Raw genomic sequence first — 24287 nt, 5'->3', positions numbered from 1 at the left:
GCGAGGCGATGGACACACAGCACGCCCCCTTCATTTCACGGTGGCGTCTCCCTGACCGAATCGGGCTGTAGCTCCGAAAAGAAAGGAGAAACAAAAATAGGAAGTAAAAGTGCCAATAGTGCCCTGTGTTCCCATGCGCTCACCCGCCCAAGTACTAACAAGGGCCAAAGTTGGTACGCATCGGCAATCGGACATTTTCTTTCATTTTCTCTTTATCGGTTGAGAACCAGTGTATTCAAGATATTATGGCCATTGCCGAGTGAATGCTGTAGCGCTTCCCGACGAGTCGGGTTCGGATCCTCTATCAACTTCCACGCAGGGTGATGATCTTTTGGTCATCACACTCGCCAGCTGAAATCGGCGCTGCCTTTTCGTAGTAGTAAAAGAGTAGTGGCCCGTGGGGGGATCGAACCCACGACCTTCGCGTTATTAGCACGACGCTCTAACCAACTGAGCTAACGGGCCTGGGCAGATGCGTTTGCTCAGCCCTACGCTGGAAACAGGTGGCATGAAGCCATACACCATTTCTATGGTCGTCGTGTGTCTGCTTCCCTAGTCTATATTCTGCTGACGGTCACGAAACAGTAGCTACATTGCGAGCAGGACGGGAAACGGCCGCTCGGACAGCTCAAACTTGTCACGATTCGTGTGGAAAAAATTCCGTTCCGGTACCGGGAATCGAACCCGGGCCTCCTGGGTGAAAGCCAGGTATCCTAGCCACTAGACCACATCGGATGTGGCCGTTCCGTTCGACCGTTCGTACGGTCGCTTGTCGCATTTCGCGTCGAGTGCCGCGTCGGCGCCCCTCTCTCTTTGCGAACATCTTTGCACATACTGACTGGCAAGGCGCGCACCTCAAACGTCGCAGAGCAATGCTTTTGGCTTCATGCTCTGCTGGGAGAAGAGGAAAAGGGAAGCTGTAAGTAGCAATAACAGGAAGTGAACATTTTCCCGCTGAAGCGTTGAAACGTTGTGGATAACAAACAAGAAATACGTTGGCGCCTTAGCAACAGCACCACCATCAGTCACAGAAAACTAAATGCCCCGGGTGAGGATCGAACTCACGACCTTAAGATTATGAGACTTACGCGCTGCCTACTGCGCTACCGAGGCACGGGTGCACCGCTTGTCCCGGAAACTAGGTAAATACCGTACCCAATATTAGACGTAGAGACACTGTACTTCCTGGATAACGTGTTCTGTTGCTACACGTGCACTGCCGGCCCAGTTGATTGCGGTGCTGCTGCAGCTGTTGCAACGATAGGCAGCACTCCTTGTCGTTAAAGTTCAGTGCCTCGGAGGCACCCGGACCCAGCAACTTGTGAGGCCAGGCCGACGCTAGTCTGTAGAACATGATGCGGGCGTCCTAGCGGGGACCCGCGAGTGCTGCGTTCTCGGTTCTTCTCAAGGGAACCCAGCCATACATTCTTGTGGATCGTGCATCTCAAGCGCGCAAGCCACGCGGCAGCATTATCGCGGGAAAAGCAAAACGATGCATCGGCCGGGAATCGAACCCGGGCCGCCCGCGTGGCAGGCGAGCATTCTACCACTGAACCACCGATGCTCGGGCCAGCGGTAACCTCACGCTGCTTCCCGAGCAGATGTCTCAAGGGAAAGTGGGACTGCTGTCAAGCGCCGTAGCATTCTGTGGAGAAGATGCTGCAGACGCTGAATCCTGCACTGCACTGCTTAAAAATGCCGCCAGAACGCGGTCCTCTGCGTACTCTTGCGTCGCCGGCGCCGACTCTTGCCAAAGGATGCGAAATGTGCGCGGATACGCTGTCCGAATGCGTGTGGATGTGCTCCCCTAGCCTACCTCGAAATGCGCCTGCCAGGTATGATCACCTTCGGCCGCTGCCGACAGGCGGGACGCCGACACAGCGCGGAGGCGGGGCGCTCGGTTGTGCGGTGGTGGTGTAATGGTCAGCATAGTTGCCTTCCAAGCAGTTGATCCGGGTTCGATTCCCGGCCGCCGCAGCAGGCTTTTAATTTCGCGTATGAGTACTTTTGCCACGCCCTCTTACTCGCTGCATACCAGCCCTTAGTGTGTCTCGACTTGTCTCGACTTTGCTCAGCTGACGCGAGAGCTGACGCTCTCAAATCGGCCTATATCAAAACGACAAGCACGAGAAACGACTGAGAGAGGTAAGGAGAGGCGAGGCGATGGACACACAGCACGCCCCCTTCATTTCACGGTGGCGTCTCCCTGACCGAATCGGGCTGTAGCTCCGAAAAGAAAGGAGAAACAAAAATAGGAAGTAAAAGTGCCAATAGTGCCCTGTGTTCCCATGCGCTCACCCGCCCAAGTACTAACAAGGGCCAAAGTTGGTACGCATCGGCAATCGGACATTTTCTTTCATTTTCTCTTTATCGGTTGAGAACCAGTGTATTCAAGATATTATGGCCATTGCCGAGTGAATGCTGTAGCGCTTCCCGACGAGTCGGGTTCGGATCCTCTATCAACTTCCACGCAGGGTGATGATCTTTTGGTCATCACACTCGCCAGCTGAAATCGGCGCTGCCTTTTCGTAGTAGTAAAAGAGTAGTGGCCCGTGGGGGGATCGAACCCACGACCTTCGCGTTATTAGCACGACGCTCTAACCAACTGAGCTAACGGGCCTGGGCAGATGCGTTTGCTCAGCCCTACGCTGGAAACAGGTGGCATGAAGCCATACACCATTTCTATGGTCGTCGTGTGTCTGCTTCCCTAGTCTATATTCTGCTGACGGTCACGAAACAGTAGCTACATTGCGAGCAGGACGGGAAACGGCCGCTCGGACAGCTCAAACTTGTCACGATTCGTGTGGAAAAAATTCCGTTCCGGTACCGGGAATCGAACCCGGGCCTCCTGGGTGAAAGCCAGGTATCCTAGCCACTAGACCACATCGGATGTGGCCGTTCCGTTCGACCGTTCGTACGGTCGCTTGTCGCATTTCGCGTCGAGTGCCGCGTCGGCGCCCCTCTCTCTTTGCGAACATCTTTGCACATACTGACTGGCAAGGCGCGCACCTCAAACGTCGCAGAGCAATGCTTTTGGCTTCATGCTCTGCTGGGAGAAGAGGAAAAGGGAAGCTGTAAGTAGCAATAACAGGAAGTGAACATTTTCCCGCTGAAGCGTTGAAACGTTGTGGATAACAAACAAGAAATACGTTGGCGCCTTAGCAACAGCACCACCATCAGTCACAGAAAACTAAATGCCCCGGGTGAGGATCGAACTCACGACCTTAAGATTATGAGACTTACGCGCTGCCTACTGCGCTACCGAGGCACGGGTGCACCGCTTGTCCCGGAAACTAGGTAAATACCGTACCCAATATTAGACGTAGAGACACTGTACTTCCTGGATAACGTGTTCTGTTGCTACACGTGCACTGCCGGCCCAGTTGATTGCGGTGCTGCTGCAGCTGTTGCAACGATAGGCAGCACTCCTTGTCGTTAAAGTTCAGTGCCTCGGAGGCACCCGGACCCAGCAACTTGTGAGGCCAGGCCGACGCTAGTCTGTAGAACATGATGCGGGCGTCCTAGCGGGGACCCGCGAGTGCTGCGTTCTCGGTTCTTCTCAAGGGAACCCAGCCATACATTCTTGTGGATCGTGCATCTCAAGCGCGCAAGCCACGCGGCAGCATTATCGCGGGAAAAGCAAAACGATGCATCGGCCGGGAATCGAACCCGGGCCGCCCGCGTGGCAGGCGAGCATTCTACCACTGAACCACCGATGCTCGGGCCAGCGGTAACCTCACGCTGCTTCCCGAGCAGATGTCTCAAGGGAAAGTGGGACTGCTGTCAAGCGCCGTAGCATTCTGTGGAGAAGATGCTGCAGACGCTGAATCCTGCACTGCACTGCTTAAAAATGCCGCCAGAACGCGGTCCTCTGCGTACTCTTCGCGTCGCCGGCGCCGACTCTTGCCAAAGGATGCGAAATGTGCGCGGATACGCTGTCCGAATGCGTGTGGATGTGCTCCCCTAGCCTACCTCGAAATGCGCCTGCCAGGTATGATCACCTTCGGCCGCTGCCGACAGGCGGGACGCCGACACAGCGCGGAGGCGGGGCGCTCGGTTGTGCGGTGGTGGTGTAATGGTCAGCATAGTTGCCTTCCAAGCAGTTGATCCGGGTTCGATTCCCGGCCGCCGCAGCAGGCTTTTAATTTCGCGTATGAGTACTTTTGCCACGCCCTCTTACTCGCTGCATACCAGCCCTTAGTGTGTCTCGACTTGTCTCGACTTTGCTCAGCTGACGCGAGAGCTGACGCTCTCAAATCGGCCTATATCAAAACGACAAGCACGAGAAACGACTGAGAGAGGTAAGGAGAGGCGAGGCGATGGACACACAGCACGCCCCCTTCATTTCACGGTGGCGTCTCCCTGACCGAATCGGGCTGTAGCTCCGAAAAGAAAGGAGAAACAAAAATAGGAAGTAAAAGTGCCAATAGTGCCCTGTGTTCCCATGCGCTCACCCGCCCAAGTACTAACAAGGGCCAAAGTTGGTACGCATCGGCAATCGGACATTTTCTTTCATTTTCTCTTTATCGGTTGAGAACCAGTGTATTCAAGATATTATGGCCATTGCCGAGTGAATGCTGTAGCGCTTCCCGACGAGTCGGGTTCGGATCCTCTATCAACTTCCACGCAGGGTGATGATCTTTTGGTCATCACACTCGCCAGCTGAAATCGGCGCTGCCTTTTCGTAGTAGTAAAAGAGTAGTGGCCCGTGGGGGGATCGAACCCACGACCTTCGCGTTATTAGCACGACGCTCTAACCAACTGAGCTAACGGGCCTGGGCAGATGCGTTTGCTCAGCCCTACGCTGGAAACAGGTGGCATGAAGCCATACACCATTTCTATGGTCGTCGTGTGTCTGCTTCCCTAGTCTATATTCTGCTGACGGTCACGAAACAGTAGCTACATTGCGAGCAGGACGGGAAACGGCCGCTCGGACAGCTCAAACTTGTCACGATTCGTGTGGAAAAAATTCCGTTCCGGTACCGGGAATCGAACCCGGGCCTCCTGGGTGAAAGCCAGGTATCCTAGCCACTAGACCACATCGGATGTGGCCGTTCCGTTCGACCGTTCGTACGGTCGCTTGTCGCATTTCGCGTCGAGTGCCGCGTCGGCGCCCCTCTCTCTTTGCGAACATCTTTGCACATACTGACTGGCAAGGCGCGCACCTCAAACGTCGCAGAGCAATGCTTTTGGCTTCATGCTCTGCTGGGAGAAGAGGAAAAGGGAAGCTGTAAGTAGCAATAACAGGAAGTGAACATTTTCCCGCTGAAGCGTTGAAACGTTGTGGATAACAAACAAGAAATACGTTGGCGCCTTAGCAACAGCACCACCATCAGTCACAGAAAACTAAATGCCCCGGGTGAGGATCGAACTCACGACCTTAAGATTATGAGACTTACGCGCTGCCTACTGCGCTACCGAGGCACGGGTGCACCGCTTGTCCCGGAAACTAGGTAAATACCGTACCCAATATTAGACGTAGAGACACTGTACTTCCTGGATAACGTGTTCTGTTGCTACACGTGCACTGCCGGCCCAGTTGATTGCGGTGCTGCTGCAGCTGTTGCAACGATAGGCAGCACTCCTTGTCGTTAAAGTTCAGTGCCTCGGAGGCACCCGGACCCAGCAACTTGTGAGGCCAGGCCGACGCTAGTCTGTAGAACATGATGCGGGCGTCCTAGCGGGGACCCGCGAGTGCTGCGTTCTCGGTTCTTCTCAAGGGAACCCAGCCATACATTCTTGTGGATCGTGCATCTCAAGCGCGCAAGCCACGCGGCAGCATTATCGCGGGAAAAGCAAAACGATGCATCGGCCGGGAATCGAACCCGGGCCGCCCGCGTGGCAGGCGAGCATTCTACCACTGAACCACCGATGCTCGGGCCAGCGGTAACCTCACGCTGCTTCCCGAGCAGATGTCTCAAGGGAAAGTGGGACTGCTGTCAAGCGCCGTAGCATTCTGTGGAGAAGATGCTGCAGACGCTGAATCCTGCACTGCACTGCTTAAAAATGCCGCCAGAACGCGGTCCTCTGCGTACTCTTGCGTCGCCGGCGCCGACTCTTGCCAAAGGATGCGAAATGTGCGCGGATACGCTGTCCGAATGCGTGTGGATGTGCTCCCCTAGCCTACCTCGAAATGCGCCTGCCAGGTATGATCACCTTCGGCCGCTGCCGACAGGCGGGACGCCGACACAGCGCGGAGGCGGGGCGCTCGGTTGTGCGGTGGTGGTGTAATGGTCAGCATAGTTGCCTTCCAAGCAGTTGATCCGGGTTCGATTCCCGGCCGCCGCAGCAGGCTTTTAATTTCGCGTATGAGTACTTTTGCCACGCCCTCTTACTCGCTGCATACCAGCCCTTAGTGTGTCTCGACTTGTCTCGACTTTGCTCAGCTGACGCGAGAGCTGACGCTCTCAAATCGGCCTATATCAAAACGACAAGCACGAGAAACGACTGAGAGAGGTAAGGAGAGGCGAGGCGATGGACACACAGCACGCCCCCTTCATTTCACGGTGGCGTCTCCCTGACCGAATCGGGCTGTAGCTCCGAAAAGAAAGGAGAAACAAAAATAGGAAGTAAAAGTGCCAATAGTGCCCTGTGTTCCCATGCGCTCACCCGCCCAAGTACTAACAAGGGCCAAAGTTGGTACGCATCGGCAATCGGACATTTTCTTTCATTTTCTCTTTATCGGTTGAGAACCAGTGTATTCAAGATATTATGGCCATTGCCGAGTGAATGCTGTAGCGCTTCCCGACGAGTCGGGTTCGGATCCTCTATCAACTTCCACGCAGGGTGATGATCTTTTGGTCATCACACTCGCCAGCTGAAATCGGCGCTGCCTTTTCGTAGTAGTAAAAGAGTAGTGGCCCGTGGGGGGATCGAACCCACGACCTTCGCGTTATTAGCACGACGCTCTAACCAACTGAGCTAACGGGCCTGGGCAGATGCGTTTGCTCAGCCCTACGCTGGAAACAGGTGGCATGAAGCCATACACCATTTCTATGGTCGTCGTGTGTCTGCTTCCCTAGTCTATATTCTGCTGACGGTCACGAAACAGTAGCTACATTGCGAGCAGGACGGGAAACGGCCGCTCGGACAGCTCAAACTTGTCACGATTCGTGTGGAAAAAATTCCGTTCCGGTACCGGGAATCGAACCCGGGCCTCCTGGGTGAAAGCCAGGTATCCTAGCCACTAGACCACATCGGATGTGGCCGTTCCGTTCGACCGTTCGTACGGTCGCTTGTCGCATTTCGCGTCGAGTGCCGCGTCGGCGCCCCTCTCTCTTTGCGAACATCTTTGCACATACTGACTGGCAAGGCGCGCACCTCAAACGTCGCAGAGCAATGCTTTTGGCTTCATGCTCTGCTGGGAGAAGAGGAAAAGGGAAGCTGTAAGTAGCAATAACAGGAAGTGAACATTTTCCCGCTGAAGCGTTGAAACGTTGTGGATAACAAACAAGAAATACGTTGGCGCCTTAGCAACAGCACCACCATCAGTCACAGAAAACTAAATGCCCCGGGTGAGGATCGAACTCACGACCTTAAGATTATGAGACTTACGCGCTGCCTACTGCGCTACCGAGGCACGGGTGCACCGCTTGTCCCGGAAACTAGGTAAATACCGTACCCAATATTAGACGTAGAGACACTGTACTTCCTGGATAACGTGTTCTGTTGCTACACGTGCACTGCCGGCCCAGTTGATTGCGGTGCTGCTGCAGCTGTTGCAACGATAGGCAGCACTCCTTGTCGTTAAAGTTCAGTGCCTCGGAGGCACCCGGACCCAGCAACTTGTGAGGCCAGGCCGACGCTAGTCTGTAGAACATGATGCGGGCGTCCTAGCGGGGACCCGCGAGTGCTGCGTTCTCGGTTCTTCTCAAGGGAACCCAGCCATACATTCTTGTGGATCGTGCATCTCAAGCGCGCAAGCCACGCGGCAGCATTATCGCGGGAAAAGCAAAACGATGCATCGGCCGGGAATCGAACCCGGGCCGCCCGCGTGGCAGGCGAGCATTCTACCACTGAACCACCGATGCTCGGGCCAGCGGTAACCTCACGCTGCTTCCCGAGCAGATGTCTCAAGGGAAAGTGGGACTGCTGTCAAGCGCCGTAGCATTCTGTGGAGAAGATGCTGCAGACGCTGAATCCTGCACTGCACTGCTTAAAAATGCCGCCAGAACGCGGTCCTCTGCGTACTCTTGCGTCGCCGGCGCCGACTCTTGCCAAAGGATGCGAAATGTGCGCGGATACGCTGTCCGAATGCGTGTGGATGTGCTCCCCTAGCCTACCTCGAAATGCGCCTGCCAGGTATGATCACCTTCGGCCGCTGCCGACAGGCGGGACGCCGACACAGCGCGGAGGCGGGGCGCTCGGTTGTGCGGTGGTGGTGTAATGGTCAGCATAGTTGCCTTCCAAGCAGTTGATCCGGGTTCGATTCCCGGCCGCCGCAGCAGGCTTTTAATTTCGCGTATGAGTACTTTTGCCACGCCCTCTTACTCGCTGCATACCAGCCCTTAGTGTGTCTCGACTTGTCTCGACTTTGCTCAGCTGACGCGAGAGCTGACGCTCTCAAATCGGCCTATATCAAAACGACAAGCACGAGAAACGACTGAGAGAGGTAAGGAGAGGCGAGGCGATGGACACACAGCACGCCCCCTTCATTTCACGGTGGCGTCTCCCTGACCGAATCGGGCTGTAGCTCCGAAAAGAAAGGAGAAACAAAAATAGGAAGTAAAAGTGCCAATAGTGCCCTGTGTTCCCATGCGCTCACCCGCCCAAGTACTAACAAGGGCCAAAGTTGGTACGCATCGGCAATCGGACATTTTCTTTCATTTTCTCTTTATCGGTTGAGAACCAGTGTATTCAAGATATTATGGCCATTGCCGAGTGAATGCTGTAGCGCTTCCCGACGAGTCGGGTTCGGATCCTCTATCAACTTCCACGCAGGGTGATGATCTTTTGGTCATCACACTCGCCAGCTGAAATCGGCGCTGCCTTTTCGTAGTAGTAAAAGAGTAGTGGCCCGTGGGGGGATCGAACCCACGACCTTCGCGTTATTAGCACGACGCTCTAACCAACTGAGCTAACGGGCCTGGGCAGATGCGTTTGCTCAGCCCTACGCTGGAAACAGGTGGCATGAAGCCATACACCATTTCTATGGTCGTCGTGTGTCTGCTTCCCTAGTCTATATTCTGCTGACGGTCACGAAACAGTAGCTACATTGCGAGCAGGACGGGAAACGGCCGCTCGGACAGCTCAAACTTGTCACGATTCGTGTGGAAAAAATTCCGTTCCGGTACCGGGAATCGAACCCGGGCCTCCTGGGTGAAAGCCAGGTATCCTAGCCACTAGACCACATCGGATGTGGCCGTTCCGTTCGACCGTTCGTACGGTCGCTTGTCGCATTTCGCGTCGAGTGCCGCGTCGGCGCCCCTCTCTCTTTGCGAACATCTTTGCACATACTGACTGGCAAGGCGCGCACCTCAAACGTCGCAGAGCAATGCTTTTGGCTTCATGCTCTGCTGGGAGAAGAGGAAAAGGGAAGCTGTAAGTAGCAATAACAGGAAGTGAACATTTTCCCGCTGAAGCGTTGAAACGTTGTGGATAACAAACAAGAAATACGTTGGCGCCTTAGCAACAGCACCACCATCAGTCACAGAAAACTAAATGCCCCGGGTGAGGATCGAACTCACGACCTTAAGATTATGAGACTTACGCGCTGCCTACTGCGCTACCGAGGCACGGGTGCACCGCTTGTCCCGGAAACTAGGTAAATACCGTACCCAATATTAGACGTAGAGACACTGTACTTCCTGGATAACGTGTTCTGTTGCTACACGTGCACTGCCGGCCCAGTTGATTGCGGTGCTGCTGCAGCTGTTGCAACGATAGGCAGCACTCCTTGTCGTTAAAGTTCAGTGCCTCGGAGGCACCCGGACCCAGCAACTTGTGAGGCCAGGCCGACGCTAGTCTGTAGAACATGATGCGGGCGTCCTAGCGGGGACCCGCGAGTGCTGCGTTCTCGGTTCTTCTCAAGGGAACCCAGCCATACATTCTTGTGGATCGTGCATCTCAAGCGCGCAAGCCACGCGGCAGCATTATCGCGGGAAAAGCAAAACGATGCATCGGCCGGGAATCGAACCCGGGCCGCCCGCGTGGCAGGCGAGCATTCTACCACTGAACCACCGATGCTCGGGCCAGCGGTAACCTCACGCTGCTTCCCGAGCAGATGTCTCAAGGGAAAGTGGGACTGCTGTCAAGCGCCGTAGCATTCTGTGGAGAAGATGCTGCAGACGCTGAATCCTGCACTGCACTGCTTAAAAATGCCGCCAGAACGCGGTCCTCTGCGTACTCTTGCGTCGCCGGCGCCGACTCTTGCCAAAGGATGCGAAATGTGCGCGGATACGCTGTCCGAATGCGTGTGGATGTGCTCCCCTAGCCTACCTCGAAATGCGCCTGCCAGGTATGATCACCTTCGGCCGCTGCCGACAGGCGGGACGCCGACACAGCGCGGAGGCGGGGCGCTCGGTTGTGCGGTGGTGGTGTAATGGTCAGCATAGTTGCCTTCCAAGCAGTTGATCCGGGTTCGATTCCCGGCCGCCGCAGCAGGCTTTTAATTTCGCGTATGAGTACTTTTGCCACGCCCTCTTACTCGCTGCATACCAGCCCTTAGTGTGTCTCGACTTGTCTCGACTTTGCTCAGCTGACGCGAGAGCTGACGCTCTCAAATCGGCCTATATCAAAACGACAAGCACGAGAAACGACTGAGAGAGGTAAGGAGAGGCGAGGCGATGGACACACAGCACGCCCCCTTCATTTCACGGTGGCGTCTCCCTGACCGAATCGGGCTGTAGCTCCGAAAAGAAAGGAGAAACAAAAATAGGAAGTAAAAGTGCCAATAGTGCCCTGTGTTCCCATGCGCTCACCCGCCCAAGTACTAACAAGGGCCAAAGTTGGTACGCATCGGCAATCGGACATTTTCTTTCATTTTCTCTTTATCGGTTGAGAACCAGTGTATTCAAGATATTATGGCCATTGCCGAGTGAATGCTGTAGCGCTTCCCGACGAGTCGGGTTCGGATCCTCTATCAACTTCCACGCAGGGTGATGATCTTTTGGTCATCACACTCGCCAGCTGAAATCGGCGCTGCCTTTTCGTAGTAGTAAAAGAGTAGTGGCCCGTGGGGGGATCGAACCCACGACCTTCGCGTTATTAGCACGACGCTCTAACCAACTGAGCTAACGGGCCTGGGCAGATGCGTTTGCTCAGCCCTACGCTGGAAACAGGTGGCATGAAGCCATACACCATTTCTATGGTCGTCGTGTGTCTGCTTCCCTAGTCTATATTCTGCTGACGGTCACGAAACAGTAGCTACATTGCGAGCAGGACGGGAAACGGCCGCTCGGACAGCTCAAACTTGTCACGATTCGTGTGGAAAAAATTCCGTTCCGGTACCGGGAATCGAACCCGGGCCTCCTGGGTGAAAGCCAGGTATCCTAGCCACTAGACCACATCGGATGTGGCCGTTCCGTTCGACCGTTCGTACGGTCGCTTGTCGCATTTCGCGTCGAGTGCCGCGTCGGCGCCCCTCTCTCTTTGCGAACATCTTTGCACATACTGACTGGCAAGGCGCGCACCTCAAACGTCGCAGAGCAATGCTTTTGGCTTCATGCTCTGCTGGGAGAAGAGGAAAAGGGAAGCTGTAAGTAGCAATAACAGGAAGTGAACATTTTCCCGCTGAAGCGTTGAAACGTTGTGGATAACAAACAAGAAATACGTTGGCGCCTTAGCAACAGCACCACCATCAGTCACAGAAAACTAAATGCCCCGGGTGAGGATCGAACTCACGACCTTAAGATTATGAGACTTACGCGCTGCCTACTGCGCTACCGAGGCACGGGTGCACCGCTTGTCCCGGAAACTAGGTAAATACCGTACCCAATATTAGACGTAGAGACACTGTACTTCCTGGATAACGTGTTCTGTTGCTACACGTGCACTGCCGGCCCAGTTGATTGCGGTGCTGCTGCAGCTGTTGCAACGATAGGCAGCACTCCTTGTCGTTAAAGTTCAGTGCCTCGGAGGCACCCGGACCCAGCAACTTGTGAGGCCAGGCCGACGCTAGTCTGTAGAACATGATGCGGGCGTCCTAGCGGGGACCCGCGAGTGCTGCGTTCTCGGTTCTTCTCAAGGGAACCCAGCCATACATTCTTGTGGATCGTGCATCTCAAGCGCGCAAGCCACGCGGCAGCATTATCGCGGGAAAAGCAAAAACGATGCATCGGCCGGGAATCGAACCCGGGCCGCCCGCGTGGCAGGCGAGCATTCTACCACTGAACCACCGATGCTCGGGCCAGCGGTAACCTCACGCTGCTTCCCGAGCAGATGTCTCAAGGGAAAGTGGGACTGCTGTCAAGCGCCGTAGCATTCTGTGGAGAAGATGCTGCAGACGCTGAATCCTGCACTGCACTGCTTAAAAATGCCGCCAGAACGCGGTCCTCTGCGTACTCTTGCGTCGCCGGCGCCGACTCTTGCCAAAGGATGCGAAATGTGCGCGGATACGCTGTCCGAATGCGTGTGGATGTGCTCCCCTAGCCTACCTCGAAATGCGCCTGCCAGGTATGATCACCTTCGGCCGCTGCCGACAGGCGGGACGCCGACACAGCGCGGAGGCGGGGCGCTCGGTTGTGCGGTGGTGGTGTAATGGTCAGCATAGTTGCCTTCCAAGCAGTTGATCCGGGTTCGATTCCCGGCCGCCGCAGCAGGCTTTTAATTTCGCGTATGAGTACTTTTGCCACGCCCTCTTACTCGCTGCATACCAGCCCTTAGTGTGTCTCGACTTGTCTCGACTTTGCTCAGCTGACGCGAGAGCTGACGCTCTCAAATCGGCCTATATCAAAACGACAAGCACGAGAAACGACTGAGAGAGGTAAGGAGAGGCGAGGCGATGGACACACAGCACGCCCCCTTCATTTCACGGTGGCGTCTCCCTGACCGAATCGGGCTGTAGCTCCGAAAAGAAAGGAGAAACAAAAATAGGAAGTAAAAGTGCCAATAGTGCCCTGTGTTCCCATGCGCTCACCCGCCCAAGTACTAACAAGGGCCAAAGTTGGTACGCATCGGCAATCGGACATTTTCTTTCATTTTCTCTTTATCGGTTGAGAACCAGTGTATTCAAGATATTATGGCCATTGCCGAGTGAATGCTGTAGCGCTTCCCGACGAGTCGGGTTCGGATCCTCTATCAACTTCCACGCAGGGTGATGATCTTTTGGTCATCACACTCGCCAGCTGAAATCGGCGCTGCCTTTTCGTAGTAGTAAAAGAGTAGTGGCCCGTGGGGGGATCGAACCCACGACCTTCGCGTTATTAGCACGACGCTCTAACCAACTGAGCTAACGGGCCTGGGCAGATGCGTTTGCTCAGCCCTACGCTGGAAACAGGTGGCATGAAGCCATACACCATTTCTATGGTCGTCGTGTGTCTGCTTCCCTAGTCTATATTCTGCTGACGGTCACGAAACAGTAGCTACATTGCGAGCAGGACGGGAAACGGCCGCTCGGACAGCTCAAACTTGTCACGATTCGTGTGGAAAAAATTCCGTTCCGGTACCGGGAATCGAACCCGGGCCTCCTGGGTGAAAGCCAGGTATCCTAGCCACTAGACCACATCGGATGTGGCCGTTCCGTTCGACCGTTCGTACGGTCGCTTGTCGCATTTCGCGTCGAGTGCCGCGTCGGCGCCCCTCTCTCTTTGCGAACATCTTTGCACATACTGACTGGCAAGGCGCGCACCTCAAACGTCGCAGAGCAATGCTTTTGGCTTCATGCTCTGCTGGGAGAAGAGGAAAAGGGAAGCTGTAAGTAGCAATAACAGGAAGTGAACATTTTCCCGCTGAAGCGTTGAAACGTTGTGGATAACAAACAAGAAATACGTTGGCGCCTTAGCAACAGCACCACCATCAGTCACAGAAAACTAAATGCCCCGGGTGAGGATCGAACTCACGACCTTAAGATTATGAGACTTACGCGCTGCCTACTGCGCTACCGAGGCACGGGTGCACCGCTTGTCCCGGAAACTAGGTAAATACCGTACCCAATATTAGACGTAGAGACACTGTACTTCCTGGATAACGTGTTCTGTTGCTACACGTGCACTGCCGGCCCAGTTGATTGCGGTGCTGCTGCAGCTGTTGCAACGATAGGCAGCACTCCTTGTCGTTAAAGTTCAGTGCCTCGGAGGCACCCGGACCCAGCAACTTGTGAGGCCAGGCCGACGCTAGTCTGTAGAACATGATGCGGGCGTCCTAGCGGGGACCCGCGAGTGCTGCGTTCTCGGTTCTTCTCAAGGGAACCCAGCCATACATTCTTGTGGATCGTGCATCTCAAGCGCGCAAGCCACGCGGCAGCATTATCGCGGGAAAAGCAAAACGATGCATCGGCCGGGAATCGAACCCGGGCCGCCCGCGTGGCAGGCGAGCATTCTACCACTGAACCACCGATGCTCGGGCCAGCGGTAACCTCACGCTGCTTCCCGAGCAGATGTCTCAAGGGAAAGTGGGACTGCTGTCAAGCGCCGTAGCATTCTGTGGAGAAGATGCTGCAGACGCTGAATCCTGCACTGCACTGCTTAAAAATGCCGCCAGAACGCGGTCCTCTGCGTACTCTTGCGTCGCCGGCGCCGACTCTTGCCAAAGGATGCGAAATGTGCGCGGATACGCTGTCCGAATGCGTGTGGATGTGCTCCCCTAGCCTACCTCGAAATGCGCCTGCCAGGTATGATCACCTTCGGCCGCTGCCGACAGGCGGGACGCCGACACAGCGCGGAGGCGGGGCGCTCGGTTGTGCGGTGGTGGTGTAATGGTCAGCATAGTTGCCTTCCAAGCAGTTGATCCGGGTTCGATTCCCGGCCGCCGCAGCAGGCTTTTAATTTCGCGTATGAGTACTTTTGCCACGCCCTCTTACTCGCTGCATACCAGCCCTTAGTGTGTCTCGACTTGTCTCGACTTTGCTCAGCTGACGCGAGAGCTGACGCTCTCAAATCGGCCTATATCAAAACGACAAGCACGAGAAACGACTGAGAGAGGTAAGGAGAGGCGAGGCGATGGACACACAGCACGCCCCCTTCATTTCACGGTGGCGTCTCCCTGACCGAATCGGGCTGTAGCTCCGAAAAGAAAGGAGAAACAAAAATAGGAAGTAAAAGTGCCAATAGTGCCCTGTGTTCCCATGCGCTCACCCGCCCAAGTACTAACAAGGGCCAAAGTTGGTACGCATCGGCAATCGGACATTTTCTTTCATTTTCTCTTTATCGGTTGAGAACCAGTGTATTCAAGATATTATGGCCATTGCCGAGTGAATGCTGTAGCGCTTCCCGACGAGTCGGGTTCGGATCCTCTATCAACTTCCACGCAGGGTGATGATCTTTTGGTCATCACACTCGCCAGCTGAAATCGGCGCTGCCTTTTCGTAGTAGTAAAAGAGTAGTGGCCCGTGGGGGGATCGAACCCACGACCTTCGCGTTATTAGCACGACGCTCTAACCAACTGAGCTAACGGGCCTGGGCAGATGCGTTTGCTCAGCCCTACGCTGGAAACAGGTGGCATGAAGCCATACACCATTTCTATGGTCGTCGTGTGTCTGCTTCCCTAGTCTATATTCTGCTGACGGTCACGAAACAGTAGCTACATTGCGAGCAGGACGGGAAACGGCCGCTCGGACAGCTCAAACTTGTCACGATTCGTGTGGAAAAAATTCCGTTCCGGTACCGGGAATCGAACCCGGGCCTCCTGGGTGAAAGCCAGGTATCCTAGCCACTAGACCACATCGGATGTGGCCGTTCCGTTCGACCGTTCGTACGGTCGCTTGTCGCATTTCGCGTCGAGTGCCGCGTCGGCGCCCCTCTCTCTTTGCGAACATCTTTGCACATACTGACTGGCAAGGCGCGCACCTCAAACGTCGCAGAGCAATGCTTTTGGCTTCATGCTCTGCTGGGAGAAGAGGAAAAGGGAAGCTGTAAGTAGCAATAACAGGAAGTGAACATTTTCCCGCTGAAGCGTTGAAACGTTGTGGATAACAAACAAGAAATACGTTGGCGCCTTAGCAACAGCACCACCATCAGTCACAGAAAACTAATGCCCCGGGTGAGGATCGAACTCACGACCTTAAGATTATGAGACTTACGCGCTGCCTACTGCGCTACCGAGGCACGGGTGCACCGCTTGTCCCGGAAACTAGGTAAATACCGTACCCAATATTAGACGTAGAGACACTGTACTTCCTGGATAACGTGTTCTGTTGCTACACGTGCACTGCCGGCCCAGTTGATTGCGGTGCTGCTGCAGCTGTTGCAACGATAGGCAGCACTCCTTGTCGTTAAAGTTCAGTGCCTCGGAGGCACCCGGACCCAGCAACTTGTGAGGCCAGGCCGACGCTAGTCTGTAGAACATGATGCGGGCGTCCTAGCGGGGACCCGCGAGTGCTGCGTTCTCGGTTCTTCTCAAGGGAACCCAGCCATACATTCTTGTGGATCGTGCATCTCAAGCGCGCAAGCCACGCGGCAGCATTATCGCGGAAAAGCAAAACGATGCATCGGCCGGGAATCGAACCCGGGCCGCCCGCGTGGCAGGCGAGCATTCTACCACTGAACCACCGATGCTCGGGCCAGCGGTAACCTCACGCTGCTTCCCGAGCAGATGTCTCAAGGGAAAGTGGGACTGCTGTCAAGCGCCGTAGCATTCTGTGGAGAAGATGCTGCAGACGCTGAATCCTGCACTGCACTGCTTAAAAATGCCGCCAGAACGCGGTCCTCTGCGTACTCTTGCGTCGCCGGCGCCGACTCTTGCCAAAGGATGCGAAATGTGCGCGGATACGCTGTCCGAATGCGTGTGGATGTGCTCCCCTAGCCTACCTCGAAATGCGCCTGCCAGGTATGATCACCTTCGGCCGCTGCCGACAGGCGGGACGCCGACACAGCGCGGAGGCGGGGCGCTCGGTTTGTGCGGTTGTGCGGTGGTGGTGTAATGGTCAGCATAGTTGCCTTCCAAGCAGTTGATCCGGGTTCGATTCCCGGCCGCCGCAGCAGGCTTTTAATTTCGCGTATGAGTACTTTTGCCACGCCCTCTTACTCGCTGCATACCAGCCCTTAGTGTGTCTCGACTTGTCTCGACTTTGCTCAGCTGACGCGAGAGCTGACGCTCTCAAATCGGCCTATATCAAAACGACAAGCACGAGAAACGACTGAGAGAGGTAAGGAGAGGCGAGGCGATGGACACACAGCACGCCCCCTTCATTTCACGGTGGCGTCTCCCTGACCGAATCGGGCTGTAGCTCCGAAAAGAAAGGAGAAACAAAAATAGGAAGTAAAAGTGCCAATAGTGCCCTGTGTTCCCATGCGCTCACCCGCCCAAGTACTAACAAGGGCCAAAGTTGGTACGCATCGGCAATCGGACATTTTCTTTCATTTTCTCTTTATCGGTTGAGAACCAGTGTATTCAAGATATTATGGCCATTGCCGAGTGAATGCTGTAGCGCTTCCCGACGAGTCGGGTTCGGATCCTCTATCAACTTCCACGCAGGGTGATGATCTTTTGGTCATCACACTCGCCAGCTGAAATCGGCGCTGCCTTTTCGTAGTAGTAAAAGAGTAGTGGCCCGTGGGGGGATCGAACCCACGACCTTCGCGTTATTAGCACGACGCTCTAACCAACTGAGCTAACGGGCCTGGGCAGATGCGTTTGCTCAGCCCTACGCTGGAAACAGGTGGCATGAAGCCATACACCATTTCTATGGTCGTCGTGTGTCTGCTTCCCTAGTCTATATTCTGCTGACGGTCACGAAACAGTAGCTACATTGCGAGCAGGACGGGAAACGGCCGCTCGGACAGCTCAAACTTGTCACGATTCGTGTGGAAAAAATTCCGTTCCGGTACCGGGAATCGAACCCGGGCCTCCTGGGTGAAAGCCAGGTATCCTAGCCACTAGACCACATCGGATGTGGCCGTTCCGTTCGACCGTTCGTACGGTCGCTTGTCGCATTTCGCGTCGAGTGCCGCGTCGGCGCCCCTCTCTCTTTGCGAACATCTTTGCACATACTGACTGGCAAGGCGCGCACCTCAAACGTCGCAGAGCAATGCTTTTGGCTTCATGCTCTGCTGGGAGAAGAGGAAAAGGGAAGCTGTAAGTAGCAATAACAGGAAGTGAACATTTTCCCGCTGAAGCGTTGAAACGTTGTGGATAACAAACAAGAAATACGTTGGCGCCTTAGCAACAGCACCACCATCAGTCACAGAAAACTAAATGCCCCGGGTGAGGATCGAACTCACGACCTTAAGATTATGAGACTTACGCGCTGCCTACTGCGCTACCGAGGCACGGGTGCACCGCTTGTCCCGGAAACTAGGTAAATACCGTACCCAATATTAGACGTAGAGACACTGTACTTCCTGGATAACGTGTTCTGTTGCTACACGTGCACTGCCGGCCCAGTTGATTGCGGTGCTGCTGCAGCTGTTGCAACGATAGGCAGCACTCCTTGTCGTTAAAGTTCAGTGCCTCGGAGGCACCCGGACCCAGCAACTTGTGAGGCCAGGCCGACGCTAGTCTGTAGAACATGATGCGGGCGTCCTAGCGGGGACCCGCGAGTGCTGCGTTCTCGGTTCTTCTCAAGGGAACCCAGCCATACATTCTTGTGGATCGTGCATCTCAAGCGCGCAAGCCACGCGGCAGCATTATCGCGGGAAAAGCAAAACGATGCATCGGCCGGGAATCGAACCCGGGCCGCCCGCGTGGCAGGCGAGCATTCTACCACTGAACCACCGATGCTCGGGCCAGCGGTAACCTCACGCTGCTTCCCGAGCAGATGTCTCAAGGGAAAGTGGGACTGCTGTCAAGCGCCGTAGCATTCTGTGGAGAAGATGCTGCAGACGCTGAATCCTGCACTGCACTGCTTAAAAATGCCGCCAGAACGCGGTCCTCTGCGTACTCTTGCGTCGCCGGCGCCGACTCTTGCCAAAGGATGCGAAATGTGCGCGGATACGCTGTCCGAATGCGTGTGGATGTGCTCCCCTAGCCTACCTCGAAATGCGCCTGCCAGGTATGATCACCTTCGGCCGCTGCCGACAGGCGGGACGCCGACACAGCGCGGAGGCGGGGCGCTCGGTTGTGCGGTGGTGGTGTAATGGTCAGCATAGTTGCCTTCCAAGCAGTTGATCCGGGTTCGATTCCCGGCCGCCGCAGCAGGCTTTTAATTTCGCGTATGAGTACTTTTGCCACGCCCTCTTACTCGCTGCATACCAGCCCTTAGTGTGTCTCGACTTGTCTCGACTTTGCTCAGCTGACGCGAGAGCTGACGCTCTCAAATCGGCCTATATCAAAACGACAAGCACGAGAAACGACTGAGAGAGGTAAGGAGAGGCGAGGCGATGGACACACAGCACGCCCCCTTCATTTCACGGTGGCGTCTCCCTGACCGAATCGGGCTGTAGCTCCGAAAAGAAAGGAGAAACAAAAATAGGAAGTAAAAGTGCCAATAGTGCCCTGTGTTCCCATGCGCTCACCCGCCCAAGTACTAACAAGGGCCAAAGTTGGTACGCATCGGCAATCGGACATTTTCTTTCATTTTCTCTTTATCGGTTGAGAACCAGTGTATTCAAGATATTATGGCCATTGCCGAGTGAATGCTGTAGCGCTTCCCGACGAGTCGGGTTCGGATCCTCTATCAACTTCCACGCAGGGTGATGATCTTTTGGTCATCACACTCGCCAGCTGAAATCGGCGCTGCCTTTTCGTAGTAGTAAAAGAGTAGTGGCCCGTGGGGGGATCGAACCCACGACCTTCGCGTTATTAGCACGACGCTCTAACCAACTGAGCTAACGGGCCTGGGCAGATGCGTTTGCTCAGCCCTACGCTGGAAACAGGTGGCATGAAGCCATACACCATTTCTATGGTCGTCGTGTGTCTGCTTCCCTAGTCTATATTCTGCTGACGGTCACGAAACAGTAGCTACATTGCGAGCAGGACGGGAAACGGCCGCTCGGACAGCTCAAACTTGTCACGATTCGTGTGGAAAAAATTCCGTTCCGGTACCGGGAATCGAACCCGGGCCTCCTGGGTGAAAGCCAGGTATCCTAGCCACTAGACCACATCGGATGTGGCCGTTCCGTTCGACCGTTCGTACGGTCGCTTGTCGCATTTCGCGTCGAGTGCCGCGTCGGCGCCCCTCTCTCTTTGCGAACATCTTTGCACATACTGACTGGCAAGGCGCGCACCTCAAACGTCGCAGAGCAATGCTTTTGGCTTCATGCTCTGCTGGGAGAAGAGGAAAAGGGAAGCTGTAAGTAGCAATAACAGGAAGTGAACATTTTCCCGCTGAAGCGTTGAAACGTTGTGGATAACAAACAAGAAATACGTTGGCGCCTTAGCAACAGCACCACCATCAGTCACAGAAAACTAAATGCCCCGGGTGAGGATCGAACTCACGACCTTAAGATTATGAGACTTACGCGCTGCCTACTGCGCTACCGAGGCACGGGTGCACCGCTTGTCCCGGAAACTAGGTAAATACCGTACCCAATATTAGACGTAGAGACACTGTACTTCCTGGATAACGTGTTCTGTTGCTACACGTGCACTGCCGGCCCAGTTGATTGCGGTGCTGCTGCAGCTGTTGCAACGATAGGCAGCACTCCTTGTCGTTAAAGTTCAGTGCCTCGGAGGCACCCGGACCCAGCAACTTGTGAGGCCAGGCCGACGCTAGTCTGTAGAACATGATGCGGGCGTCCTAGCGGGGACCCGCGAGTGCTGCGTTCTCGGTTCTTCTCAAGGGAACCCAGCCATACATTCTTGTGGATCGTGCATCTCAAGCGCGCAAGCCACGCGGCAGCATTATCGCGGGAAAAGCAAAACGATGCATCGGCCGGGAATCGAACCCGGGCCGCCCGCGTGGCAGGCGAGCATTCTACCACTGAACCACCGATGCTCGGGCCAGCGGTAACCTCACGCTGCTTCCCGAGCAGATGTCTCAAGGGAAAGTGGGACTGCTGTCAAGCGCCGTAGCATTCTGTGGAGAAGATGCTGCAGACGCTGAATCCTGCACTGCACTGCTTAAAAATGCCGCCAGAACGCGGTCCTCTGCGTACTCTTGCGTCGCCGGCGCCGACTCTTGCCAAAGGATGCGAAATGTGCGCGGATACGCTGTCCGAATGCGTGTGGATGTGCTCCCCTAGCCTACCTCGAAATGCGCCTGCCAGGTATGATCACCTTCGGCCGCTGCCGACAGGCGGGACGCCGACACAGCGCGGAGGCGGGGCGCTCGGTTGTGCGGTGGTGGTGTAATGGTCAGCATAGTTGCCTTCCAAGCAGTTGATCCGGGTTCGATTCCCGGCCGCCGCAGCAGGCTTTTAATTTCGCGTATGAGTACTTTTGCCACGCCCTCTTACTCGCTGCATACCAGCCCTTAGTGTGTCTCGACTTGTCTCGACTTTGCTCAGCTGACGCGAGAGCTGACGCTCTCAAATCGGCCTATATCAAAACGACAAGCACGAGAAACGACTGAGAGAGGTAAGGAGAGGCGAGGCGATGGACACACAGCACGCCCCCTTCATTTCACGGTGGCGTCTCCCTGACCGAATCGGGCTGTAGCTCCGAAAAGAAAGGAGAAACAAAAATAGGAAGTAAAAGTGCCAATAGTGCCCTGTGTTCCCATGCGCTCACCCGCCCAAGTACTAACAAGGGCCAAAGTTGGTACGCATCGGCAATCGGACATTTTCTTTCATTTTCTCTTTATCGGTTGAGAACCAGTGTATTCAAGATATTATGGCCATTGCCGAGTGAATGCTGTAGCGCTTCCCGACGAGTCGGGTTCGGATCCTCTATCAACTTCCACGCAGGGTGATGATCTTTTGGTCATCACACTCGCCAGCTGAAATCGGCGCTGCCTTTTCGTAGTAGTAAAAGAGTAGTGGCCCGTGGGGGGATCGAACCCACGACCTTCGCGTTATTAGCACGACGCTCTAACCAACTGAGCTAACGGGCCTGGGCAGATGCGTTTGCTCAGCCCTACGCTGGAAACAGGTGGCATGAAGCCATACACCATTTCTATGGTCGTCGTGTGTCTGCTTCCCTAGTCTATATTCTGCTGACGGTCACGAAACAGTAGCTACATTGCGAGCAGGACGGGAAACGGCCGCTCGGACAGCTCAAACTTGTCACGATTCGTGTGGAAAAAATTCCGTTCCGGTACCGGGAATCGAACCCGGGCCTCCTGGGTGAAAGCCAGGTATCCTAGCCACTAGACCACATCGGATGTGGCCGTTCCGTTCGACCGTTCGTACGGTCGCTTGTCGCATTTCGCGTCGAGTGCCGCGTCGGCGCCCCTCTCTCTTTGCGAACATCTTTGCACATACTGACTGGCAAGGCGCGCACCTCAAACGTCGCAGAGCAATGCTTTTGGCTTCATGCTCTGCTGGGAGAAGAGGAAAAGGGAAGCTGTAAGTAGCAATAACAGGAAGTGAACATTTTCCCGCTGAAGCGTTGAAACGTTGTGGATAACAAACAAGAAATACGTTGGCGCCTTAGCAACAGCACCACCATCAGTCACAGAAAACTAAATGCCCCGGGTGAGGATCGAACTCACGACCTTAAGATTATGAGACTTACGCGCTGCCTACTGCGCTACCGAGGCACGGGTGCACCGCTTGTCCCGGAAACTAGGTAAATACCGTACCCAATATTAGACGTAGAGACACTGTACTTCCTGGATAACGTGTTCTGTTGCTACACGTGCACTGCCGGCCCAGTTGATTGCGGTGCTGCTGCAGCTGTTGCAACGATAGGCAGCACTCCTTGTCGTTAAAGTTCAGTGCCTCGGAGGCACCCGGACCCAGCAACTTGTGAGGCCAGGCCGACGCTAGTCTGTAGAACATGATGCGGGCGTCCTAGCGGGGACCCGCGAGTGCTGCGTTCTCGGTTCTTCTCAAGGGAACCCAGCCATACATTCTTGTGGATCGTGCATCTCAAGCGCGCAAGCCACGCGGCAGCATTATCGCGGGAAAAGCAAAACGATGCATCGGCCGGGAATCGAACCCGGGCCGCCCGCGTGGCAGGCGAGCATTCTACCACTGAACCACCGATGCTCGGGCCAGCGGTAACCTCACGCTGCTTCCCGAGCAGATGTCTCAAGGGAAAGTGGGACTGCTGTCAAGCGCCGTAGCATTCTGTGGAGAAGATGCTGCAGACGCTGAATCCTGCACTGCACTGCTTAAAAATGCCGCCAGAACGCGGTCCTCTGCGTACTCTTGCGTCGCCGGCGCCGACTCTTGCCAAAGGATGCGAAATGTGCGCGGATACGCTGTCCGAATGCGTGTGGATGTGCTCCCCTAGCCTACCTCGAAATGCGCCTGCCAGGTATGATCACCTTCGGCCGCTGCCGACAGGCGGGACGCCGACACAGCGCGGAGGCGGGGCGCTCGGTTGTGCGGTGGTGGTGTAATGGTCAGCATAGTTGCCTTCCAAGCAGTTGATCCGGGTTCGATTCCCGGCCGCCGCAGCAGGCTTTTAATTTCGCGTATGAGTACTTTTGCCACGCCCTCTTACTCGCTGCATACCAGCCCTTAGTGTGTCTCGACTTGTCTCGACTTTGCTCAGCTGACGCGAGAGCTGACGCTCTCAAATCGGCCTATATCAAAACGACAAGCACGAGAAACGACTGAGAGAGGTAAGGAGAGGCGAGGCGATGGACACACAGCACGCCCCCTTCATTTCACGGTGGCGTCTCCCTGACCGAATCGGGCTGTAGCTCCGAAAAGAAAGGAGAAACAAAAATAGGAAGTAAAAGTGCCAATAGTGCCCTGTGTTCCCATGCGCTCACCCGCCCGAGTACTAACAAGGGCCAAAGTTGGTACGCATCGGCAATCGGACATTTTCTTTCATTTTCTCTTTATCGGTTGAGAACCAGTGTATTCAAGATATTATGGCCATTGCCGAGTGAATGCTGTAGCGCTTCCCGACGAGTCGGGTTCGGATCCTCTATCAACTTCCACGCAGGGTGATGATCTTTTGGTCATCACACTCGCCAGCTGAAATCGGCGCTGCCTTTTCGTAGTAGTAAAAGAGTAGTGGCCCGTGGGGGGATCGAACCCACGACCTTCGCGTTATTAGCACGACGCTCTAACCAACTGAGCTAACGGGCCTGGGCAGATGCGTTTGCTCAGCCCTACGCTGGAAACAGGTGGCATGAAGCCATACACCATTTCTATGGTCGTCGTGTGTCTGCTTCCCTAGTCTATATTCTGCTGACG

The 24287-nt window shown here is 55.1% G+C and overlaps 56 non-coding genes across 56 annotated transcripts; 11 read left to right on the top strand and 45 right to left on the bottom strand.

Annotated features, from left to right (window-relative positions):
* Positions 1-391: 391 nt before the first annotated feature.
* Positions 392-465, bottom strand: Trnai-aau. The gene has a single exon. It is a non-coding gene; the product is annotated as a tRNA-Ile (tRNA).
* Positions 466-663: 198 nt separating this feature from the next.
* Positions 664-735, bottom strand: Trnae-uuc. Its single transcript has one exon. It is a non-coding gene; the product is annotated as a tRNA-Glu (tRNA).
* A 305-nt stretch (positions 736-1040) lies between these two features.
* Positions 1041-1113, bottom strand: Trnam-cau. The gene has a single exon. It is a non-coding gene; the product is annotated as a tRNA-Met (tRNA).
* Positions 1114-1493: 380 nt separating this feature from the next.
* On the bottom strand, positions 1494-1564 carry Trnag-gcc. The gene has a single exon. It is a non-coding gene; the product is annotated as a tRNA-Gly (tRNA).
* Positions 1565-1905: 341 nt separating this feature from the next.
* On the top strand, positions 1906-1977 carry Trnag-ucc. The gene has a single exon. It is a non-coding gene; the product is annotated as a tRNA-Gly (tRNA).
* Positions 1978-2546: 569 nt separating this feature from the next.
* Trnai-aau lies at positions 2547-2620 on the bottom strand. The gene has a single exon. It is a non-coding gene; the product is annotated as a tRNA-Ile (tRNA).
* Positions 2621-2818: 198 nt separating this feature from the next.
* On the bottom strand, positions 2819-2890 carry Trnae-uuc. The gene has a single exon. It is a non-coding gene; the product is annotated as a tRNA-Glu (tRNA).
* A 305-nt stretch (positions 2891-3195) lies between these two features.
* Positions 3196-3268, bottom strand: Trnam-cau. Its single transcript has one exon. It is a non-coding gene; the product is annotated as a tRNA-Met (tRNA).
* Positions 3269-3648: 380 nt separating this feature from the next.
* Positions 3649-3719, bottom strand: Trnag-gcc. The gene has a single exon. It is a non-coding gene; the product is annotated as a tRNA-Gly (tRNA).
* A 342-nt stretch (positions 3720-4061) lies between these two features.
* Positions 4062-4133, top strand: Trnag-ucc. Its single transcript has one exon. It is a non-coding gene; the product is annotated as a tRNA-Gly (tRNA).
* A 569-nt stretch (positions 4134-4702) lies between these two features.
* On the bottom strand, positions 4703-4776 carry Trnai-aau. Its single transcript has one exon. It is a non-coding gene; the product is annotated as a tRNA-Ile (tRNA).
* Positions 4777-4974: 198 nt separating this feature from the next.
* On the bottom strand, positions 4975-5046 carry Trnae-uuc. Its single transcript has one exon. It is a non-coding gene; the product is annotated as a tRNA-Glu (tRNA).
* A 305-nt stretch (positions 5047-5351) lies between these two features.
* Positions 5352-5424, bottom strand: Trnam-cau. Its single transcript has one exon. It is a non-coding gene; the product is annotated as a tRNA-Met (tRNA).
* A 380-nt stretch (positions 5425-5804) lies between these two features.
* Positions 5805-5875, bottom strand: Trnag-gcc. Its single transcript has one exon. It is a non-coding gene; the product is annotated as a tRNA-Gly (tRNA).
* A 341-nt stretch (positions 5876-6216) lies between these two features.
* Trnag-ucc lies at positions 6217-6288 on the top strand. Its single transcript has one exon. It is a non-coding gene; the product is annotated as a tRNA-Gly (tRNA).
* A 569-nt stretch (positions 6289-6857) lies between these two features.
* Trnai-aau lies at positions 6858-6931 on the bottom strand. The gene has a single exon. It is a non-coding gene; the product is annotated as a tRNA-Ile (tRNA).
* Positions 6932-7129: 198 nt separating this feature from the next.
* Positions 7130-7201, bottom strand: Trnae-uuc. Its single transcript has one exon. It is a non-coding gene; the product is annotated as a tRNA-Glu (tRNA).
* Positions 7202-7506: 305 nt separating this feature from the next.
* Trnam-cau lies at positions 7507-7579 on the bottom strand. Its single transcript has one exon. It is a non-coding gene; the product is annotated as a tRNA-Met (tRNA).
* Positions 7580-7959: 380 nt separating this feature from the next.
* Positions 7960-8030, bottom strand: Trnag-gcc. Its single transcript has one exon. It is a non-coding gene; the product is annotated as a tRNA-Gly (tRNA).
* Positions 8031-8371: 341 nt separating this feature from the next.
* On the top strand, positions 8372-8443 carry Trnag-ucc. The gene has a single exon. It is a non-coding gene; the product is annotated as a tRNA-Gly (tRNA).
* A 569-nt stretch (positions 8444-9012) lies between these two features.
* Trnai-aau lies at positions 9013-9086 on the bottom strand. The gene has a single exon. It is a non-coding gene; the product is annotated as a tRNA-Ile (tRNA).
* Positions 9087-9284: 198 nt separating this feature from the next.
* On the bottom strand, positions 9285-9356 carry Trnae-uuc. The gene has a single exon. It is a non-coding gene; the product is annotated as a tRNA-Glu (tRNA).
* Positions 9357-9661: 305 nt separating this feature from the next.
* Trnam-cau lies at positions 9662-9734 on the bottom strand. The gene has a single exon. It is a non-coding gene; the product is annotated as a tRNA-Met (tRNA).
* Positions 9735-10114: 380 nt separating this feature from the next.
* On the bottom strand, positions 10115-10185 carry Trnag-gcc. The gene has a single exon. It is a non-coding gene; the product is annotated as a tRNA-Gly (tRNA).
* A 341-nt stretch (positions 10186-10526) lies between these two features.
* Positions 10527-10598, top strand: Trnag-ucc. The gene has a single exon. It is a non-coding gene; the product is annotated as a tRNA-Gly (tRNA).
* A 569-nt stretch (positions 10599-11167) lies between these two features.
* Trnai-aau lies at positions 11168-11241 on the bottom strand. Its single transcript has one exon. It is a non-coding gene; the product is annotated as a tRNA-Ile (tRNA).
* Positions 11242-11439: 198 nt separating this feature from the next.
* Trnae-uuc lies at positions 11440-11511 on the bottom strand. Its single transcript has one exon. It is a non-coding gene; the product is annotated as a tRNA-Glu (tRNA).
* A 305-nt stretch (positions 11512-11816) lies between these two features.
* On the bottom strand, positions 11817-11889 carry Trnam-cau. The gene has a single exon. It is a non-coding gene; the product is annotated as a tRNA-Met (tRNA).
* A 381-nt stretch (positions 11890-12270) lies between these two features.
* Trnag-gcc lies at positions 12271-12341 on the bottom strand. Its single transcript has one exon. It is a non-coding gene; the product is annotated as a tRNA-Gly (tRNA).
* A 341-nt stretch (positions 12342-12682) lies between these two features.
* Positions 12683-12754, top strand: Trnag-ucc. The gene has a single exon. It is a non-coding gene; the product is annotated as a tRNA-Gly (tRNA).
* Positions 12755-13323: 569 nt separating this feature from the next.
* On the bottom strand, positions 13324-13397 carry Trnai-aau. The gene has a single exon. It is a non-coding gene; the product is annotated as a tRNA-Ile (tRNA).
* Positions 13398-13595: 198 nt separating this feature from the next.
* Positions 13596-13667, bottom strand: Trnae-uuc. Its single transcript has one exon. It is a non-coding gene; the product is annotated as a tRNA-Glu (tRNA).
* Positions 13668-13972: 305 nt separating this feature from the next.
* Trnam-cau lies at positions 13973-14045 on the bottom strand. The gene has a single exon. It is a non-coding gene; the product is annotated as a tRNA-Met (tRNA).
* A 380-nt stretch (positions 14046-14425) lies between these two features.
* On the bottom strand, positions 14426-14496 carry Trnag-gcc. The gene has a single exon. It is a non-coding gene; the product is annotated as a tRNA-Gly (tRNA).
* Positions 14497-14837: 341 nt separating this feature from the next.
* Positions 14838-14909, top strand: Trnag-ucc. Its single transcript has one exon. It is a non-coding gene; the product is annotated as a tRNA-Gly (tRNA).
* A 569-nt stretch (positions 14910-15478) lies between these two features.
* On the bottom strand, positions 15479-15552 carry Trnai-aau. The gene has a single exon. It is a non-coding gene; the product is annotated as a tRNA-Ile (tRNA).
* A 198-nt stretch (positions 15553-15750) lies between these two features.
* Trnae-uuc lies at positions 15751-15822 on the bottom strand. The gene has a single exon. It is a non-coding gene; the product is annotated as a tRNA-Glu (tRNA).
* Positions 15823-16126: 304 nt separating this feature from the next.
* On the bottom strand, positions 16127-16199 carry Trnam-cau. Its single transcript has one exon. It is a non-coding gene; the product is annotated as a tRNA-Met (tRNA).
* A 379-nt stretch (positions 16200-16578) lies between these two features.
* Positions 16579-16649, bottom strand: Trnag-gcc. The gene has a single exon. It is a non-coding gene; the product is annotated as a tRNA-Gly (tRNA).
* Positions 16650-16999: 350 nt separating this feature from the next.
* Positions 17000-17071, top strand: Trnag-ucc. Its single transcript has one exon. It is a non-coding gene; the product is annotated as a tRNA-Gly (tRNA).
* Positions 17072-17640: 569 nt separating this feature from the next.
* Positions 17641-17714, bottom strand: Trnai-aau. The gene has a single exon. It is a non-coding gene; the product is annotated as a tRNA-Ile (tRNA).
* Positions 17715-17912: 198 nt separating this feature from the next.
* Positions 17913-17984, bottom strand: Trnae-uuc. The gene has a single exon. It is a non-coding gene; the product is annotated as a tRNA-Glu (tRNA).
* Positions 17985-18289: 305 nt separating this feature from the next.
* Trnam-cau lies at positions 18290-18362 on the bottom strand. The gene has a single exon. It is a non-coding gene; the product is annotated as a tRNA-Met (tRNA).
* Positions 18363-18742: 380 nt separating this feature from the next.
* On the bottom strand, positions 18743-18813 carry Trnag-gcc. Its single transcript has one exon. It is a non-coding gene; the product is annotated as a tRNA-Gly (tRNA).
* A 341-nt stretch (positions 18814-19154) lies between these two features.
* On the top strand, positions 19155-19226 carry Trnag-ucc. The gene has a single exon. It is a non-coding gene; the product is annotated as a tRNA-Gly (tRNA).
* A 569-nt stretch (positions 19227-19795) lies between these two features.
* Trnai-aau lies at positions 19796-19869 on the bottom strand. Its single transcript has one exon. It is a non-coding gene; the product is annotated as a tRNA-Ile (tRNA).
* Positions 19870-20067: 198 nt separating this feature from the next.
* Trnae-uuc lies at positions 20068-20139 on the bottom strand. Its single transcript has one exon. It is a non-coding gene; the product is annotated as a tRNA-Glu (tRNA).
* Positions 20140-20444: 305 nt separating this feature from the next.
* Trnam-cau lies at positions 20445-20517 on the bottom strand. The gene has a single exon. It is a non-coding gene; the product is annotated as a tRNA-Met (tRNA).
* A 380-nt stretch (positions 20518-20897) lies between these two features.
* Trnag-gcc lies at positions 20898-20968 on the bottom strand. The gene has a single exon. It is a non-coding gene; the product is annotated as a tRNA-Gly (tRNA).
* A 341-nt stretch (positions 20969-21309) lies between these two features.
* Positions 21310-21381, top strand: Trnag-ucc. The gene has a single exon. It is a non-coding gene; the product is annotated as a tRNA-Gly (tRNA).
* A 569-nt stretch (positions 21382-21950) lies between these two features.
* Trnai-aau lies at positions 21951-22024 on the bottom strand. Its single transcript has one exon. It is a non-coding gene; the product is annotated as a tRNA-Ile (tRNA).
* Positions 22025-22222: 198 nt separating this feature from the next.
* Trnae-uuc lies at positions 22223-22294 on the bottom strand. The gene has a single exon. It is a non-coding gene; the product is annotated as a tRNA-Glu (tRNA).
* A 305-nt stretch (positions 22295-22599) lies between these two features.
* On the bottom strand, positions 22600-22672 carry Trnam-cau. The gene has a single exon. It is a non-coding gene; the product is annotated as a tRNA-Met (tRNA).
* Positions 22673-23052: 380 nt separating this feature from the next.
* On the bottom strand, positions 23053-23123 carry Trnag-gcc. The gene has a single exon. It is a non-coding gene; the product is annotated as a tRNA-Gly (tRNA).
* A 341-nt stretch (positions 23124-23464) lies between these two features.
* Trnag-ucc lies at positions 23465-23536 on the top strand. The gene has a single exon. It is a non-coding gene; the product is annotated as a tRNA-Gly (tRNA).
* A 569-nt stretch (positions 23537-24105) lies between these two features.
* On the bottom strand, positions 24106-24179 carry Trnai-aau. The gene has a single exon. It is a non-coding gene; the product is annotated as a tRNA-Ile (tRNA).
* Positions 24180-24287: the final 108 nt, after the last annotated feature.

Source organism: Schistocerca americana, unplaced genomic scaffold, assembly GCF_021461395.2.
Source record: "Schistocerca americana isolate TAMUIC-IGC-003095 unplaced genomic scaffold, iqSchAmer2.1 HiC_scaffold_1056, whole genome shotgun sequence".
Lineage (NCBI taxonomy): Eukaryota > Metazoa > Arthropoda > Insecta > Orthoptera > Acrididae > Schistocerca > Schistocerca americana.
Note: the sequence above shows the minus strand (reverse complement) of the source record. Positions and strands in the feature narration are given on the sequence as shown.